The sequence below is a fragment of the Protopterus annectens genome, chromosome 7.part0, assembly GCF_019279795.1.
Source record: "Protopterus annectens isolate FY-2018-M chromosome 7.part0, PAN1.0, whole genome shotgun sequence".
NCBI classification, from domain to species: Eukaryota; Metazoa; Chordata; order Ceratodontiformes; family Protopteridae; genus Protopterus; species Protopterus annectens.
In genome coordinates this window covers 1141249706-1141262291 of record NC_056739.1, presented here as the reverse complement: position 1 = coordinate 1141262291, position 12586 = coordinate 1141249706, and the positions used below count along the sequence as shown (strand labels likewise).

Sequence of the window (12586 nt, the reverse complement as noted above, 5' to 3'; positions counted from 1 at the left end):
AACCCTTTAAATCTTCCTTTATCTATGCTCCTATTAATAGTACTTCCTTATTTGGCCCAAAAGTCAGAGACACACCAGCCAGGTGTGAAAAGGATGGGAAGACCCTTTCTGCTGTGGATGTTAATTTTTTCGTTATACAACTACCTTAATCCAGGAATCAGAGGCGTGGAAAAATGTGGTTCAAAAAGACCCAAGGGCCTTTTACATGTGGCGAGTATTCCTCCTGGGGCTTCTTCTGGAAGATGCCCCCTCACCCCATGGCAGAGGAGGTCCATAAAAACAGGGCTCCAAAGATTCCTTTCCTGGACAACCCTATCAGTCCTCCTAAACTGAGGCCCAATTGCTTACCTCTGGAAGCAGGTGGGGGAAGATTCTCTCTGCACCTTTCAGCCTGGCTTACAATAACCTCGGACACCTGGGTGCAGAAAATAATTACCAGAGATTACCACATTCCCTTCAATCTTTTCCCAAAATCCCCAAAGCTAATCCCCAATATTCCACCCAGTAACAGGGATCTAGCTTCAGTAGAAATTCAAAAGTTGCTTCAAAAAAGAGTCATCCATGTAGTCCCACCAGACCAAATAGGATCCGGATTCTACTCAAGATTCTTTTTAGTGCTGATAAAGACAGGGGACTGAAGACCAGTCTTAGATCTCAGCTTATTTTACAAACTTGTACAACAGACAAAATTCCAGATGCAGATGATCACGGTTCAGTCAATCCTTCCCTTTCTAGAGAAGGACGACTGGATGTGCTCTAGAGATCTTCAGGACATGTATTAATACAAAAATGAACAAACTCTCCAGAAGACATCTCCGCGTCTGGCTAGGAGCCAGTCATTACCAATTTCAAGCATTGCCCTTTGGTCTCACCACAGCTCCCAGGGTGTTCACCAAATGCATGGCAGTCATCACAGCTCATTTGACACTACAACTGGCTCCTCACCGCTCCTTCCAGGCATCTACTGCTTTACACCACAGACTTTATTCTACATCTTGCCGAAACACTAGGCATTTCAGTCAACAAAGAAAGTCACAAATGACTCCCACACAGGATCTGGAGTTCAAGGGAGCAAAGTTAAATACAGTATCCTGCATAGTCTCCCTTCCTCTCCACTGACTGTTGCAACTAAGATCACAACTTCAAGTAAACATTTCCCAAAACAAAGTTCCTATTCATCTGGTACTACAAGCTCAGGGAACTATGGCAGCAATGATAACATTAGTTCCACTAGCAAGTTGTCACATGAGGCTGCTTTAATGGCTCTTGGCATCACAATGGTCACTTCTGACACACCCCATGTCCCATCCAGTCTTGATAACAAATTGTTGCAAAAGGGATTTATCTTGGTGGATGAAGTCAGAAGAGATTCTATGGGGTCCACCCTTTTCCCCTCTCAGTCTAAGGCCGTAGTGACCATGGACGCTTCCCAGATAGGGTGGGGTGAGGGACATTTCCTGAGAAAGACTGTTCAAGACACTCGGTCCCTACAAGAAGCCAATTTGCACATCAATGTCTAGGAAACGCCAACGTGATTGCAGACAAACTGAGCAAATGTATCCTCCTGCCTCACGGGTGGTCTCTCATTCCCAACTTAGCAAAGATCATCTTTCGTCGCTGGCGTCAGCCTTGCTGTGACCTATATGCTTCTCCCATAAACTACAAATGCAGCAGCTACTTTGCTCTAACCCCCCCCCCCTTGTGGGGAGTCCCCAGGAGATGCACTTCTTCCCGACTGGCCCTCAGAACTCCTGTAGGCCTTTCCCCAATTAAACTGATCCCCCAGTTTCTGAGGAAGCTCAACGGTTGAGAAGCAAAGTTATGCTTATTGCACCTTACTGGTCCCGTCAAGTCTGGTTCCCCTTTCTTTGGCCTCTGGACCCAGCTCCGGAACTACTGCCTCACCCTTAGGATTTGGTGTAGACCAATCTTCAAAATCTCAAGCTGACGGCTTGGTTTCTCCAGTTACAGTAATTGTCAGGCAGAATACCTTGTCCTCTCCAGTGCAAAAGATACTTCTGGCTTCCCATAAACCATCCACCAGAAAGCTTTATCTAAGCAAATGGAAAAGATTTTCAATTTGGGTGTATACAAACTGCACAGACCCTTTTTTGGTGCCCGTTGATAAAGTTCCTGAATACTTAGCTACCTTATTTGAAATGGGGGCCTCTACATCTACAATTAGAGTTCATATGGCTGCCAATTCAAATTTCATAATGGGTTTGATGACCATTCCTTGATGTCTCATCATCTATGCAAATTTTTCTCTGCATTTAAAACCCCCTTTCAAAGGCCCTGTAGCACCATGGGATTTGACTTTAGCTTCCAATGTCTAGTTCGACAGCCCTTTGAGCTAGCAGCTACTTGTGAGCTCAAGTTTTTGTCTTGGAAGACTCTCTTCCTAGTAGCCGTCATGTCTGCTAGGGGAATTTCAGAATTATAGGCTTTATGTGTGAATTATCTCTGTATCGCTTTTCACAAAGAAAGAGCATCACTCAGAACCAATTCCACCTTCCTTACCAAAGTGGAATCACAGTCCAATTTCAACCAGTCATTAGACTTACCAATCTTCTTCCCATATTTTACAAACGAAGAAGAGTACTGTTTACACTTGTTGGACGTCCACAGACAATTACGTTTTTACTTGGACAGAACAAAATCTTCTAGAAAATCAGACAAACTATTTCTATCATTTTTCAGGACCCAGATTGGGCAAACCTGTATCAGAGGTCAACTTGTTAAAATGGTTGCGAGACTGCATCACCTTTATATACAACCAAAATAAACTCAAGCTGTCAACTACACTTAGAGCTCATTCTACTATATTCCACTTCAGCGATCTTCCATTCCAGGGCTTCTATGGAAAACACATGTGCAGCTGCAACTTGAGCTACTCCACATACCTTTATTGTTCATTACAAATTAGACAAGGTCTCCAGGGGAAAAGCATCCTTTGGCTCTATGGTGCTCAGGGATATCCTTCCTTAGGGCTGCACAGGATCTAAAGTAGCTGGGGACTCTGTCCTATCAGTCAAGAATAAATGAAAATTGACATCATATAAAGTTATGTTCTAACCATAATGTTCCATCTGTGCTGTCAGTCTTCATTCATTCTTGACATCCCACCCTCCTGCCCCCTCCAAAAGACTCCTGGAGGTTCGGACCTAGTCCTGGGATATTATAAGGTTATATTTTAGGCAGGGCTTCTGTATTTTCTTAACTACTAAGCAAACTCGATATGAAGTAAGGGAAAGAAAGGCACTGTGGGTAGAGCTTTAGCCTGAGAGTTTTTGGCTGCACAAGCTATGTATAATGGCAGAATCAGTTCCAAGAGGCCAGAACCGAAACCATCAGTCAAGAATGAATGAAGATCGACAACACAGATGGAATGTTATGGTAAGAACATAACTTCTTTTTTGTTGGCATTTGCTCCAATTTTAAAATCCTCCAGTTAGTCAAACACATGATACACATGGTACATGCTTCTGCAGTCTTATCAGAAAGACAAAGCTGCAGCACACTCTAATGAGTAAGTATTAAATGGGAAAACAATGAACCAAGCAAAAAGTACAGTTTTGTACCTACCATAAATGTAGATGTTCGAGTGTTCATCCTGCTGCAGTTATCACACTTGGGTTATCCTGCCGTCAGGCGGTCCCGCAGTCGGCCTGAGTTCCAAAGTCTTGGTCCGGCGTCGGTTGCTGTCACTTCTTCCCCGACGTCAGTGCGCCAGGGGTATACAAGAGGCATCCGACGCCATTTTCTTCAGTTTTTCTTGCCCCAGATGTCAGGTGCCCCCAATAGGTATTATATATATATATATATATATATATATATATATATATATATATATATATATATATATATGTGTATAAAAATGTACCTATAAAAATAAAACAATACCTTCAGGCACAAGCAAATACACCACAGAGGTTGTATAGGATAGAATGGTATAGAGAAGTCCAGCTAGTTCAGAGGGAATGGAGGGAGGGTAACCTGGACTGCAGCAGGGTGAACACTCGAACATCTACATTTATGGTAGGTACAAAACTGTACTATGTTCATCGTGTTACCCTGCTGCAGTCATCACACTTGGGTTGAATCCCAAAGCTAAGGATGGGTGGTGGAGCTAAACAGGGTTAGAAGAAGCTAATAGGCCCTGCAAAACTGCAGTGGCAAAACCAGTTCTAGTCTTAGAATATAGAGGTAAGTGATAGTGTTTGGTGAAGGTGTGCACTGAACTCAAAGTTGCAGCTTCCAGAATATCCTTGGTTGGCACCCCCCTGAGAAAGGCTGCTGATGTAGCTGTAGCCCTGGTGGAGTGGGACCTAATGTTAGCAGGTACCGGTTTCCCATGATGCATGTAGCAGAAACGTATGCAATGTCCTATCCATTTTGAAATGGTCTGAGATAGCTTTTCCTTGTGGTCCTGCAGCATAGGCTACAAAGAGCTGGTCAGATTTTCTGAAAGCCTTAGTTTTATGCAAGCAGTAACGTAATTGCCTGTGAAAGTCCAAAGAGTGCAGGAGTCTTTCTCCTTTGTTCTGGGGATTTGGGAAAACGGTGGGCAAATGAATGGTTTGGTTTAGGGCCACACTGGATACCACCGTTGGCATAAAGGAAGGGTTAGTTCGTAGAGAGACTCCGTCTTGATGAAAAATGAGGAAAGGCTCCACTGTCATTAGTGCCTGTAGCTCTGAGACTCTTCTAGCTGAAGTTATTGCTAGTAGCAGGGCAGTTTTCCATGAAAGAAATTTTAAGTCAGCTGAAAAGGCTGGTTGAAAGGGCGGCAGTGGTAAGCTTTTCCAGAACAAAGTTGAGATTCCAAATAGGTGTTGGTGCTCTCCTGGGCAGTCTTATGTTCTTAGCCCCTCTGAGGTACTGTCTTAGGAGTGGATGTGAAAAAAAGGAGGATCCGTGTTGTAATGAGCTGAAATTGCTGAGGTGTGGATCTTAATAGATGAAAAGGAAAGTCCTTTGTGCAACATCTCAGTTAAATATTGTAGAATCTGATGAATGTTGAGATCAAGGGGATTCTGGCCTTTAGCCTGGTTCCAGGCACAAAATCTTTTCCATTTGTCTGAATAGGTTTTCCTGGTGCTGGGCCTCCTGGCCTCCAGAATGACATCCAAACTGACTCTCTTCAAGAGAAATCTTGATGAGTGGATGGGAGATCGTAAGTTTACCCCAGGGGTCACATCTGTGTCACTGCTAGACAGAGGCACAGTAAACTAATTCTATTATATAAGGGGACCTTCATTGTTTCACTACTAGACAGAGGCACAGTATTCTAAATTTATTCTGTACATTTTTTGTAATATTTCATGGGGTGGCAAAAGCCACATCACTATGGCTAGGCTTACAAATGGCCCAGGGCAGATAGCCTAGTACTATACTATGAAACTATGAAACTATAACAGCTTTGGATAGAGGTGTTTGCTGGTTGTTTAGGTAATTTGCCATGCAGCCAGGTTTAAAGTCTTGAGCTGGCTGTGTAGATTCTGATTGTCTCGCTGGGTGAGCAGGTGAGGAATTTGTGGCAAAATCCATGATGGGCCGTGGGCCATGTTCCTTAGAATTGGATACCAGTGCTGGCGTGGCCAATCTGGTGCAATGAGTATCATTTGTGGCCTCTCTAATCTGACTTTCAGCAGTACCTTTGCTAGAAGAGGCAGTGGAGAAAAGGCATACACTGTTAATGTTTTCCAACTGAATGAGAGGGCGTCCACTTTCCAAGCTTGTGGGTGGAATGTCCTTGTGCAAATTTTTTGAACTTGGTAGTTTTGGAGGTTGGCAAACAGATGCATGTCTGGGCGTCCCCATTTTTGGGTTATCATTGCAAATACTTGTAGATCTAATTTCCACTCATGAGGATCCATGATGTTTCTACTTAGGTCGTCTGCCAATGTGTTTTTCTTTCCTGGCAGGAACTGTGCTTGTAGTTGAACTTGGTAAGACAGTGCTGTGTTCCACAAGGTCATTGCTTGCCTGCATAGAGGGTAGGAATGTGTGCCCCCTTGCTTGTTTATGCACCACATTACTGTGGTATTATCCGTCTTTATTATTAGATGTCCTGGGTATAAGAGGTCCTTGAAAGCTGTTAGGGCATTCTGTACTGCTAGCATTTCTTTTTGATTGATATGCAGATGCCTTTGATCTGTAGTCCATTTGACCTGAATGCACTGTCCTGCCATGTGTGCTCCCCAGGCATAGTCCGATGCATCTGTTGTCACAGTTTGCCTGGCTGTGGGTAAGGTGAAAGGCTGACCCTTGTTGAGGTGACATGCCTGTGCCCACCACAGAAACTCCTGTTGAAGGCAGGGAATGAGTGGTATTGTTTCCAAGCTGTGGCTGTGCTGAGTCCATATGCTTTTCAGGTACCATTGTAATTTCCTCATATGCAATTTTGCAAATGGTATTAGTAGTATGCAAGATGCCATGAATCCCAAGGCCTGCAGAATTTTTCTTGCAGGGAGTTGGGTCATTGTTGCCATTATTTTGAAGTACTGAGTCAGCTGTTGTTGCTTGTCTGGCGTGAGATAAGCCATCTGGGCCGTTGTTTTCAAGCTGGCACCCAGGAATATTATGTTTTGTGAGGGCACTAGTCTTGATTTCTTTTCGTTTACTGTGTACCCTAGGCAACTTAGAAGGTGTTTGACAAATGCCAGATGCTTTAAAAGAATGTCCTTGCTTTCTGCTTGAATAAGGCAGTCGACCAGGTATGGGTAGATTTGAATTCCTCTTTGTCTGCAGTATGCAATTACTGGTGCCAGGCATTTTGTGAAGACCATGGGCGCAGTAGATAAGCCAAAGGGCAGTGCAGAGAATTGATAATGGGTTGAACCTGCAATGAAGCGGAGGTATCTTCTGCAATTTTGTCTGACAGGGACATGCAGGTATGCCTCCTTGAGGTCCAACGTTACTAGCCAAGCATTCTTGCCCAGCATGGGAAGAAGCTGCTATAGTGTTAGCATCTTGAATTTTGGTACTTGCAGATAGGTGTTCAGAATTGAAAGATCCAGAATGGGTCTCCATGCTTTGTCCTTTCTTGGGACTAGAAAGAGTCTTGAGTAAAATCCTTGTCCTTGCTCCTGTGTAGTTACCTGTTGAATGGCTCTCTTGTCCATGAGAGCTGTAATTTGTTTTTGTGCCTCTGCCCATTGATTTGGTGGCAGGTTTGGCATTCCTTTTATCCTTGGCAAGGTATGAAAGTGGAATCTATATCCTTGTGAGACAATGTTTAGGACCCATTTGTCTTATGTGATGATGTGGCAGTTGTCTGCAAAAAGTGCTAATTTTCCTCCCAAGGGAGCTGCCAAGAGAGATTTGCTTGTTAGTTTGAGGGTTGAGTCATTGTGTTTGTCTTCTGCTAGCTTGGGGCCTGTCTTCTCCTCCTTTCTGGGTTGCAGTGCCCCATTGGCGAGGTTTGTAAGGGCCTTGTGACTGACCTCTGCCCCTTGGGCGTCTGTATTTGCTCCTCTGTGATCTGTCAGAAGCTGGAAAGGACCAGTTTTTTTGTTGGCCAATTTCTGCTGAAACGAGGGGGTTGTACCTGTAAAAAATCCTTGACCGTCTGCATAGGCTTTGCCTTATCCTCCATTTTCTTTAAAACCTCTTCTGCTTTGATACCAAATAATACATCCTGCTGTAAAGGTGCATCCAATAATTTTGCTTTAACACGATCAGGTAGGGTTTGCACTTTTAACCAAGCATGTCTACGTATGACAGACCCAGTAACAGCTGCTCTACAGGAAGCTTCCAATGAATCAAATCCACATTGTAAAGTATGTCTGCCCACCTGTTCAGCTGCATGCAACAGATTCTGCATTTCCTTGAATTCAGACTGTTCAGAATGTGTGCTCATTTTTTGTTTTAATTGAGACATTAGGAATTGCTGATATTTCAGCATGTGAAACTGACAATTTAATGCTCTCATAGCCAGAGTAGTCGAGGTGTATATCTTCTTTCCCCATCTATCTAGGGCTCTGGAATCCCTTTCAGAGGGCACAGGATTTTTAGCCATAGAAGCTTTAGCCCCTTTGGGACCCTGGGAAATTGTTTCTGGGTCAGCCGCAGGGCTTTTATAAAGGAATTTGTGAGAGTCAGGTACTCTGTAGTATCTGTCTGGTTTGGCTGGAGCAGGAGGTAGAAAGTCTGGATTTAGACTAGACTCCAAGTAAACATCATCCACAATGTCTAAAACTGGAGGGATAGCAAGTGGTCTGTGCTGGGGTAGTAAAAGGAACTCTCGGAGCCTTTTCTAAGAATCAGAGTAGTCCTGGCCTTCCCAGTGGAAATGTTCCCTCATGGTATGTAAAGTTTCCCCAAAGGAGTAGTCTTCAGGGGGAGATGCTGAGGGAATAGAGTCTTCAGCATCAGAGTCTTCATAAGAGGGAATAGTGTAATCCTGTTCCTCAGAAGAATCTGAGGAAATTGAAACCTGGTCTGAGGAAGCATAATCCTCCTCTTGTCTTGGTCTTTTATCTGGAGGGGGATGGGAACCCCTGATTAGGGTAATCAAATCTTCAGCCATCTTAGGCATCTGTTTCTTAGGCATGGGGCCTTGAACTGCAGACTGATGTAGTCTTTTTTGGTTTTAAAGGAGTTTTAAGCTTAGCATAAGATTTAATGGTGAGTGTAGTCGGTCTGAAGACACCTTCTGCAACCGAAGGTGTTTCCACTGCTCGGGGTCTCCTTCTGCTCGGGTGTCGGAAGGACCTAATAAGGATGGCTGCATCGGCCTAGTACACTCCGCTTGAGAATCTGCAGCTGTCTGGGGTTCCAATTCTGCGGTCGTCAGGGGCTGCATAGGCACCTCACTGAAAACCGGAGAACCGGCGACAGGCCCAGCAGAGGCCTCGGAGTCTGGCTTGTTCCTAGGCTGCCTGTCCTTATCCTTGCGTTTTTTATGCATGCCGGTCGTCGGCTGCTCCGACAGCATGATATAATTAAATTTCCTACCAAACTAATGTCAAGCTAAGTCAAAACGGCGTTTTATAGTTCATTTATTAAACCTAACACAAAACCGACAACCTGTGACGTCGTGGTCTGGGCCTATGCAAGGACTACAATAAGAATGGAAGTCCTTATGAGTTATTTGCTTCCCACAAGAAATGCAATTGTTAACTTTTTCTGACATCGGACTGAGGCAAGAAAAGGTTCCCCAACGGGGTACTTAGCTTTATTGAAGACTTCGGACTGAAATTCGAATCGAAAATCTCAGGTGTCGGCCGACCGGCACTTGCGAACTGCCTCTGTTTCGGGCACCACGCGGCAAGAAAGACTGAAGAAAATGGCGTCGGATGCCTCTTATATACCCCTGGCGCACTGACGTCAGGGAAGAAGAGTCAGTAACAGACGCCGGACCAAGACTTTGGAACTCAGGCCGACTGCGGGACCGCCTGACGGCAGGATAACCCAAGTGTGATGACTGCAGCAGGGTAACACGATGAACATCAAGTACAATTCACAGCCAAAATGCTCAAAGCTACACAAGTCCTGCAGTGATTAGTCTCTCACTTTGATTACTTAATCCAAGATATTATGGATAATCAAATACTCAACATATGAAAAAAGTTACATATAATTAGAGAATAACAATGTTGACAATAGAGCCCATACAAACTTATCTGCATGTGTTGTTAGAAGAAATGTGTGTACATTGTTGTGAAAGCAACTGAGAGTGGTAAAGAGAAAATAAGGGATTACCTGGATAATATGCATGAGTTTAGAAAGATTGCTGTTAAGCAACTGTTTTTTGATAACTCCAGAGCACAAAATCTTTCAGCACAAAGGCTTGGGGAACAAAATAAAAAAGGCTGTTGCCAAGCTTAGGGAGCGTATTACAAAGAAAATAACCAGAAATCCTGTAGGGGTATTAGAAATACTTTGGATGTTTTACGAAAATCTGTATAAAGCAGAAAACTGTGGAAATCAAGAAAAAGTACAAATGGAGATGTTCATGGAAGAATTCAATATGCCACGGTTAGATGAGGCTCAATTATTAAGAGTTAGGATGGGAAGAGATGAGATAAAAATAGTTACGTATAACCAATATACAGGAAAGTCTCCAGGAAGACATGATATTCCTGTGGATGTTTCAAAGCTAGGAGGGAAGAAAGTAATAAAGATACAGAAGGTTTTGTTTAAGAGTATTTTAAAAGAAGCACCAACAACCTCGAAGTGGCTGTAATACATAAAGAAGATAAAGACACATCAGATCCAACTTCACACAGTTCCCTTTCAATTCTAAACCATGACTATAAAGTGTTTATCTCTATAACAGCTAAAAGAATGGTAACGATGAAGCCAAAAATTGATAGTTATGGATCAATGTGGTTTTGTGGAGGGGAGGCAAACATTTGACAACATTAATAGAATAATGTTCCAGAGGGACCCAGAATGTAGGAAAACACTACTGTAGTTGGTGGGTTTTGATACAGAAAAAGCATTCAGAATAATTTGGGATTTTATGAGTACGGTAGTGGAAGCATCTACATTCCCTGACACAATAAGGTTAATTAGGTGGATACACGAGGGATCGGACGTGAAAATTAAAGTGGGGGGATTCCTCTCTGATGAGCTCTGTTTGAACAGAGGAACCAGGCAGGGGTGTCCTCTTCCCCCTTTGTTATTTGCATTACAATTAGAGCCACTGGCAAAGAAAATAAGTGACTCAGAAATTCAAGAATATAACTGGCATGGTAATGAAGAAAAGTTGGCTTTATTTGCCTAAGATATAATTTTATATCTGATAAAACCAGAAAAGGACTTTTCAGAGTTGAGGAACATTCTGAGATAGTTTCCAGTCTTTTTGGGATGCAAAATTAAGAAAGATAAAACAAAGGCAATAGCTGAAAACTACGAGTTGGTTCAGCAAAACCCCTATTTATGGGAACATGATAAAATGAAGTAATTATGAGCTTCAAATGCAAATTTGCATTCATTAATACAACAGATCCAAGAAAAACATACACAGACAAAGAAACTCAGTGATGTCTGGAAAAAGAAGCAACAAAAGAAGTATGAAAGAAGAAAACCCAGAGATTTTTTGAAAGGTCTAAACAAACGCAATGTGAAAGAAAGGTCTAAACAAATGCAATGTGAAAGAAAAATACCCAGACAGTTCCAAATGTAGTAGTAACAATGGATCTAAAATAAATAAATACATAATTAAATAACTAAAACAATCTACAGTTGCACTTAAATATGCTACCAATACATGTAACTCCATATCAATTGCAAGAGTCAGTTCTGGGTATCTTAAAGGTGCTTTGAAGAGCACTTTTGGCTGTCATCAAAGACTGAAGCAATACTAATTTTATTAACTTTAATTATACCTTGATGTAGGAATGGGGTCCATTCCCATCATGGTGTTAGAAACCCAAAAGATTTGGAGAAATTAAAATGAGAAAATATTTTTATAGCTGGAACCATTCCAAAAACCAGGACCCTTTTAGGCCTGGCTGCCTCTGGTTCTTGATTATTTATGCAAGTACTGTCCTCTGGCCTTTCTTACCCCTCTTACAAGGTTCATTTGTCAACCACTCAGGCTGGTTTACCACTGGATCCCCACTTTTTGTCTTTACGTCAAGCAGTGTTTGAAAGGGGTTTTACATTTCCTTCTCCATAAAAAACAGGCGACTACTCCTTGGGATCTGAATGTTGTGCTTGAGAAGCTTACTCTTCTTCCATGTGAACCAGCTATCAGTCTATTATGAGATTTTTAATGTGGAAGACTGTTTAATTGTTCTGACAGCTAAAAGAGTATCTGAGTTACAAGCTCTTATGGTTAACCATCCATACTTCATTCTCCACTAGGACAGGGTTTCTTTGACCAATCCCTCTTTATGCCTAAATGGTCTCAGAGTTTACCTTGAGCCAGTCTATTAATCTCCCTGTCTTTTTTCCTGACTCCAAAAAACATAAAAGTACATTTTTACCCTGGATGTCCACAGACAGTGCATACTACTTAAACAAAATCTGACCCGTCAGGAAATGCTGATCAGATGTTTGCCTTTTACAAATGTAAAAAGGAAAGGACAACCAATGTCAAAGCAGACAATTTCTAGGTGATTGTCTTGTGGCACTTATTTTGTTATTCTCACTATAACAAGCCATTTACAGGCAGGGTCAGTACCCATTCCAATATAGCTTTGGCTTTTCAGTGGCTTTCTGGAAGGGATGGACTCAAGAGGCAGCAATCTGGTCCTCTGACTTACCTTTACTAAGTACTACTAATTGGATTCCTTTTTTCAGGTCCAGAACAGGCTCCGCTAGGACCATTCTCTAGGGGATCATGGGTTCTTAATTACTTCCTCCTCTTTTTGTTTAAAAGCTATGGTAGTCTAACCATATAACTTGAGCTCCCTCAACAGTGGTATAAAGTTGAACGTTGTTCAGATGTACAAGTAAACTTACCATAACAGCAGATATTTTAATAGATCACTATTGCAGCAGCTGTCCCCTTTCAACAGCTCCAGCCCCCTTTTTTTCTGCAGTTGTTTTGTATTGCCAGGGTCCAGATCTACATATCCATGTGTATACAGTTACTCTTGTTTGACGTTTGCTAACTCTTTTCTATTTA

General features: G+C 42.5%; 1 protein-coding gene across 2 annotated transcripts in view; it reads right to left on the bottom strand.

Annotated features, from left to right (window-relative positions):
* Window positions 1–12586, bottom strand: part of LOC122806909 (WD repeat-containing protein 76-like) — a 950729-nt gene that overhangs the window by 497015 nt on the left and 441128 nt on the right. The gene's annotated exons all lie outside the window — the stretch shown is intronic.